This window comes from Penaeus japonicus, unplaced genomic scaffold, assembly GCF_977035675.1.
Source record: "Penaeus japonicus unplaced genomic scaffold, GWHDUDI00000001_assembly GWHDUDI00000001, whole genome shotgun sequence".
Lineage (NCBI taxonomy): Eukaryota > Metazoa > Arthropoda > Malacostraca > Decapoda > Penaeidae > Penaeus > Penaeus japonicus.
Window position 1 is genome coordinate 17,884,641 of NW_028234403.1, and position 7,500 is coordinate 17,892,140.

At 42.5% G+C, this 7,500-nt stretch overlaps 1 protein-coding gene across 1 annotated transcript in view; it reads right to left on the reverse strand.

The window, feature by feature from the left end:
- LOC122255940 (fibroblast growth factor receptor-like 1) overlaps positions 1 to 7,500 on the reverse strand; it is a gene marked incomplete in the record, with an annotated part of 87,613 nt that overhangs the window by 38,884 nt on the left and 41,229 nt on the right.

Sequence of the window (7,500 nt, forward strand, 5' to 3'; positions counted from 1 at the left end):
AAAGATCAAAATATTATCACAGCCTAGATAAACGTTGAATACCTCCGTAAATCCAAACCAAAATAACAAAACAACAAAACAAAAAACTTACAACAACAACAAAAACTACCCACCTCCGATTTCTTCTTACCAGTACCCGTGTTAAGGCAAACTAAATAAGAACTCAGAGTCATAATTGTAACACCTCCAACACACGCAAACACACACATTAAAGACACCTATTTTCCCACGGCGAATGAAGGTAAACAAACCGACTTAAAGGCATGCAGACGTCTTCAAGACCCCTCGTGCTGTAACATTCAGTCTGAAATGGGGTGTTTGCACTGAAGACTCAACGCTTACTCATTCTCTATTCCTATAGGTGGATAAATATACGGATGGCGGGGGCCTGGGGGGGGGGGGGTTTTAGTTTTTGTTTTATATGTAAGTTTAATTTTTTAGTTTATTTAAAGGGGAGAGTGAGGGAGAGGGAGAGCTTGGTGGAGGGACAGAGAGGGGGAGGGAGGAAAGCAGGGAGGGATATATATATATATACTTATATATATATACATATATATATATATATATACTTATATATATGTATATATGCATATATATATATATATATATATATATATATATATATTATATATATATATATATATATATATATTATGCATGTATATGTATATATATGTATATGTATATGTATTGTATATATGTATATATGTATGTATGTATATAAATACGTATGTGTATATATATATCCAAATATGTTTATATATGTATATATATATATATATATATATGTATATACATTTATATATGTATATATGTATATATATATGTATATATGTATATATGTAAATATGTATATATATGTATATATATATATATATATATATATATATATATATATATATATATATATATATATGTATATACATATACATGACGTTTTCGCACACACGGAAATATCCGACATAATGAACATACTCGCACACACGACCATACGCTCACACTGTGCAGATTTAGTTAAATAAACACAGAAGCCCGCACGGTGGGTAAATATACAAGTAGGAAAGCAAGTGTGGAAATCTCCCCGGATTAAACACAGCTGCGTTATCTCAGTAAATACAAAGCAAAGTTGACGTACTAAACAGTTGTTCCGCCTGGTTGCCAGTTGGCCATATAAGACGCGCGCGGAAAGAACGGATATCAATGACAAGAGAAGGAAGAGAGAGACAGAGAGAGGGAGAGAGGGAGAGAGGGAGGGAGGGAGAGAGAGAGAGAGAGAGAGAGAGAGAGAGAGAGAGAGAAGAGAGAGGAGAGAGAGGAGAGAGAGGGAGGGATATGGGGGGGGAGAGGAGGAGAGAGAGGGGGAGAGAGAGAGGGTGAGAGGGAGAGGGAGAGGGGGAGAGAGAGAGATGAGAGAGGATGGAGAGAGAGAGAGGAGAGAGAGAGAGAGAGAAGAGGAAGGAGAGAGAGAGGAGAGGAGAGGAGAGAGAGAAGTAGGGGAAGGAGAGGGGAGAGGGGAGGGGGGAAAGGAGGATGGGAATGGGGAAGGGGGGGGAGGGGAAGGGGGAGGGAGAAGGAAAGAGGAAAAGAGGGAAAGAGAGAGACAGAGACAGAAAGTCAGAGAGTGAGAGAGAGAGAGAGAGAGAGAGAGAGAGAGAGAGAGAGAGAGAGAGAGAGAGAGAGAGAGAGAGAGAGAGAGAGAGAGAGAGAGAGAGAGAGAGAGAGAGAGAGAGAGAGAGAGAGAGAGAGAGAGAGAGAGGAAAATCAGTAGAGGGAGGGAGAGGAAGGGGGGGAAAGGGGGAAAAGCTAACTGGCCCCCCTCCCCCCTCCGTAGAATGTTTGTTTATCATGTAATTGCTGGCTTGTACCGGAAGCGAATTGCTTGTTACTGCCTTGGTTTTAATGAGGGAGAGCGGTGGGGGGGAGGGGGGAGGGGGAGATAGAAGGAAGAGGAGAAAAGAGAGCGGGATGGCGAAGGAAAGGAAAGTGAAATGGATTAAAGAGGAGGAGAAGGAGAAAGAGAAGAGGAGGAGGAGTTCTCCCTACCCCCTCCCCCCCTCCACCTACCCCACCTCTCAATCTCAGCTTCAAAGAATCACTCCCAGATGCACATGCCATTATTCCCACGTGTGTTGCAAGTGTCACGTTGCGTGAAGACACTTGCGCCGCCACACGTGTCGCTTTTAAGGTGAGGCTCGAGATGGTTCTTACGTTTTATTTATCTATGGAGTTTTATTTATATCGTTATTTATATTATCATCGTGTATCTTTTTTTGTGTGTAGGGTTGGGTGGGGTGGGGTGGGGAGGGGGGGGAGGGTGCTAGAGAACGTGTGAATTGGTGGATATTAATCTCAGTTTTTTTTTTTTTTTCTTCTTTTTTTTTTTTACTACCAAATCTACTAACTGTATTTCCATTAAAAACAGAGTTCAGGGGAATATATATACACTTTAACATTAACCAACATCGCCTTCAAAAAATCACAATGTCAGTATACCAGAGCTAGCCTCTTCTTCCCTTCTTCTTCCCCTCTCACTATCCCCTTCCCTTCACTGTTCTTCCCTTCCTTCTACTCCCCCCCCAGCCCCTCCTCCCTATCTCTCTTCCTTCCCGCACTCCCACTTCTCCTCCCAAAATTCTTCTCCTCTCTCCCCTCTTCGTCCCCTCCTTTCCCCTCTCCCCCACCGCAATTCCCTCCCCCCCTCTCCCCCTCATTGCAGTTCCGTTCCCTTCTCTTTTCCTCACACTGCAATTCCCTCTTCTTCTCCTCCTTCCCCCCCACTGCAATTCCCTCCCCCTCTCATCCCCTCCCCTTCCCCTCGCCCCCTACTGCAATTCCCTTCCCTTCTTCCTCCCCTTCCCCCCCCCCCCCCCCGTTGCAAGTTCGGTGACACATGCTACATAGCAGCAATAACGGCCGGACACGGAGCATTGTGGCATTCTTGGTTCGAATAATGGATGCCATCGACTTGCAAGCTGGGTGTTGCAAAGGGTTGATTTTCTTGTCCTCTGCTCCGTTGCATTTTATTGGGTCTGTTTTTTTATTTCATTTTTTTTTCGTCATCCTAGTTCTTTTTTTTTATTGTTCAATCTTCTCATTCCTTTCTCTCATATGTATCCTTCTTTTCTCCTATCCCTCCCCATCTATCCCTTCTAGTTTTCCTTTTCTCTTTCCTCCTTTCCCATCCATCTTTTCATTCTTCCCAATTCTCTCAATCCTTTTCTTCTTCTTCTTTTTTCATTTTTTTGTTTTACTCTTGTGTTTTTCTTCCTTTTCTTCTTCTTCTTTTTTCATTTTTTTTGTTTTACTCTTGTGTTTTTCTTCCTTTTCTTCTTCTTTCTCATTTTGCTTTTCTTCTTTTTGTTCTTCTTCCTTCTTTTCTTTCCTTCCGTGACACCTCACTCATCAACTCAAATCCTCTCTTATCCATCCGATCTATCCTCTACCCCTCCCCCTTCCCCGTGTCCCTCTAACCTCTAACCTCGTCATTCACTCCCCCCCCCCCCTTCCTCACTATCCCTCTATCCACACCCACTCTTCCTACCCCTTCCTACTATCCCTCTATCCACGCATCCACCCCTTCTACTATCCTTCCTCCCGTCCACACGACATCCACCTCTATCCACATCCTCCATCAGGTCTCCCCATCCCCCCCATCTGGTCTCCCCATCCACCCCCCATCAGGTCTCACTACCCCCCCCCCCCCGTTCCTCCGTAGCGTCGTTAACCGTAAACGAATATCGATTGCCTTAACGAGGGTCATTATGTGTGTTCCCGATGGACGCTCGTTGCACTGCCATCTTGCCTCCCAACTTTCCTTGCAAGATGAAGCTGTGCAACACGATTCAATTATGGTGCAACGGGGGAAACAGGTGGAGGGAATTTGCGTATTTGGACAAGTTCGCGTCTTCCCCCACTAACTCCCTTCCCCCTCTACTCCCCCCTCTCCCCCGGATACATACACAGACACACATCCAGCCGCCTTTTTTTTTTCTTTTTCTTTAGGGGAGGGGGGCGTGTGTGTGTGCGTGTGTGTGTGTGTATGTGTGTGAGTGTGTGTGTGTGTGTGTGTGTGTGTGTTTAAGCGTGTGCACGTGCGTGCGTACGTGTGTGTAACAGCCAACCTACTTACCTACAAAACAATCTATCTACCTACAAACATACTCAACTTGCATACACACACATAGATACATTTATACGACTCCTACCTCTAGTATACAACGCTAACATTCGATACAAATGCCAGTTGCAGGTCGTAAATAAACAGAAAAAATCACTTTAACATTCCAATATCATTGGTTGTGATGCCACTTCATCTGGGAGCAGTTGGTGGAAACTACAGAGATGTATGACTTCATGAGAGAGGGGGGTAGGGAGGGAGGGAGGGAGGGAGAAGGAGAGAAAGAGAGAAAATGAGGAAGAGGGAAAAGGAGAGAAAGGGAGAAAAAGAAAAAAAGAAAAAAAGAAAAATAGAGAATGGGAGAAAAAGAGAAACAGAGAGAAGGGGAGAAAAACAGAAAAAGAGAAAAAGGGAGAAAAAGAGAAAAAGAGAAAGAGAGAGAGAGAGAGAGAGAGAGAGAGAGAGAGAGAGAGAGAGAGAGAGAGAGAGAGAGAGAGAGAGAGAGAGAGAGAGAGAGAGAGAGAGGAGAGAGAGAGAGAGAGAGAGAGAGAGAGAGAGAGAGAGAGAGAGAGAGAGAGAGAGAGAGAGAGAGAGAGAGGGAGAGAGAAAGAAAGAGAGACAAGGGAAAAAAGAGAGAACGAAAGAAAGAGAGACAAGGGAAAAAAGAGAGAAAGAGAAAGAAAATGAGATTAAAAAAACAGTCCACGAAAAAAAAAAAAAATCCTTCCTGTTATACTTATATTTTTCCCCTCTCGCACATCACAGATACTGACCACATAAAAAGAACAGTGGTCATCATGCTACATCACTATCAGCTTCGCCATCAACAGCAGGCGAGAGACCAAACACCAGCCTATCAACATTACTAAACATTACTATAAACATTACTAAAGATAATCCAGTTATAAGGAATCTCCATTTTCTTATCAGCGCCATCTATTGAGCGAGCGAGAATAACATTGATAAATAGTGGTGGTTATTAATGGTGATCTTGGTGGTGGTGATATTCAATGGTGATGGTGATCATAAGAATAATATATCGTAATAGGAGTAAGATTTGCAATAGTTATAGTAGTCGTGGTGGTGGTAGTAGTAGTAGTAGTAGTTTTAATAGTGATAATGATAATGATGATGATAACAATAATAAAAGGAATAACAACAACATAAGAAGCAACAGGAACAAAAAATCGAAAAGAAAAAGATCGAACACGGTAAGCCATGTGACACACGTGGCATATGACCCCCCCCCTAACTATTCCCCTGGCCCTGACCACGATTAGGAATGAGCGAAAGAGCCAAGTGCCTTCTTTCGCGGAACTCTGTATTATCTTGTTTCTGTTTTCTCTGCATATATATATATATATATATATATATATATATATATATATATATATATATATATATATATATATATGTATATATATATATATAGATAGATAGATATAGATATTTCTGTCTATCTATCTATCTATTTGTCTCTATATCTCTCTATATATCTCTCCATCTCTCCTTCTCTCCCCCCTCTCTCTCTCTCCCTCCCTAGCTCCCTCTCTCCCTCTCTCCTTCCCTCAGTCCCTCTCCGTCCCTCTCTCTCCTCCTTCCCTCCCTTCCTCCCTCGCTCCTCCCCTCTCTCTCCCTCTCCGTCCCTCTCTCTCCTCCTTCCCTCCCTTCCTCCCTCTCTCCTCCCCACCTTCCTCCCGCCTCGTCCTCCGAGCTACGACCTACGTGCATGCGTGTCTCAGGGTCGTTGGAATCGAGTCATTGAGACACTGACTGGAGTTGTGTCGCGCTGTGGGGTGTGGACTGGCTGGCCGGCTGACTGAATGGCTGGCTGACTGGCTGACTGACTGACTGACTGACTGACTGACTGACTGACTGACTGGCTGGCTGATGGGGTCTATCTGGTCTTGACTGTGTGGATTGTGAAACGCGATTCTTGTTCCGCGTGTAAGATTGAGGGAGAGGGAAAGGAAAGGAAAGGAGATAAGGTAGAGATACAGGGAGAGAGATATAGGGAGATAGTGGGAGTAGGTGTGAGATAAGACGTGATAGATAGATAGAAAGATAGAGATAGATAGATAGATAGATAGACAGATAGATAGATAGATAGAGAGAGAGAGAGAGAGAAAGAGAAAGAGAGAGAGAGAGAGAGAGAGAGAGAGAGAGAGAGAGAGAGAGAGAGAGAGAGAGAGAGAGAGAGAGAGAGAGAGAGAGAGAGAGAGAGAGAGAGAGAAGGAGAGGGGGATAAAATCAATAAAGCGTCTTAAAAAAAAGGAGACAATAAGATCGTTGAAACAGACTTTGCAAGAAAATCCTGCAGCATTCGGTGTCCCAGCACGTGTCCCACTGTGAATCATTTCGATCGGTTTGCGTGCCCGCTGGCTTCCCTTTCTCCTTCGTGACTGTATCCCTGACAGTGTAATGCGATAATTTATCGCCACCTGCATTAAATTGTTGATAAAAACGAAACGTGAAATGCCTCTCCAGCTATAATACGAGGCGTGCAGGACGTACCCAATCGCAGTTGATGGTGAGCTGCTGTACTGCGCCAAACACCAGCTAAATTATGAATTATTAAACGATTGTCCTGCATCAACAGCATGCCATTGATCCCGGGCCTCTTTCTTAGTATGCAAATCAAACACCAGCAGATCAACAACAACTGTCAACAATCAACAACTCGTTTTACAAACTCTCTTTACCAACGTACCCTTTTAATACGAGAAATCGAAAGCATAACCGTCTTTTTTTTTAACATTCTAATATCTAACAACCTCTTACAAAAGACACTCCAAAAACAAAACCCAAAATTAAAAAAAAAACTAAACACACCTTTTCAGAAAAAATAAATATCACAACCGAACAACAACACACCCACAGTTAACCCTCTAAGCACATCTTTTAGCACTACAAAAATGCAAATACACTCTCACATGCTAAGTCTCAACTCTCGCGAATGATATACTACAGAGTTAAAAATATTACTCTTAGCTCCTGTGTCTACTTCATCTTCTTGTTTGAAGAGTGTGAGTAGGTGTAAGCTGACATCCAAAGCTGACATTAGCTACTCGTAACTCTGCTGACATTAGCTACTCGTAACTCTCTCGTATGTGTTATATGTAACAATGCTATCTTGCTGGGCATTAGAGTCTGTAGCTGCATCTTGAGCTGAAGTGATGCATTAGCTGTATCTTAATGCATTTTTTAGTTATCTTTTGTATTATCGTCCTTTTGTTTTTATTACTCTCATTATTAATACTATTATTATTATCATTATCATTATCATTATCGTCATCATTATCATTATTGTTGTTATTATTATTATCATTATTATTGTCATTATTATCATCATCATCATCAACATCATTATCATTATCATTATC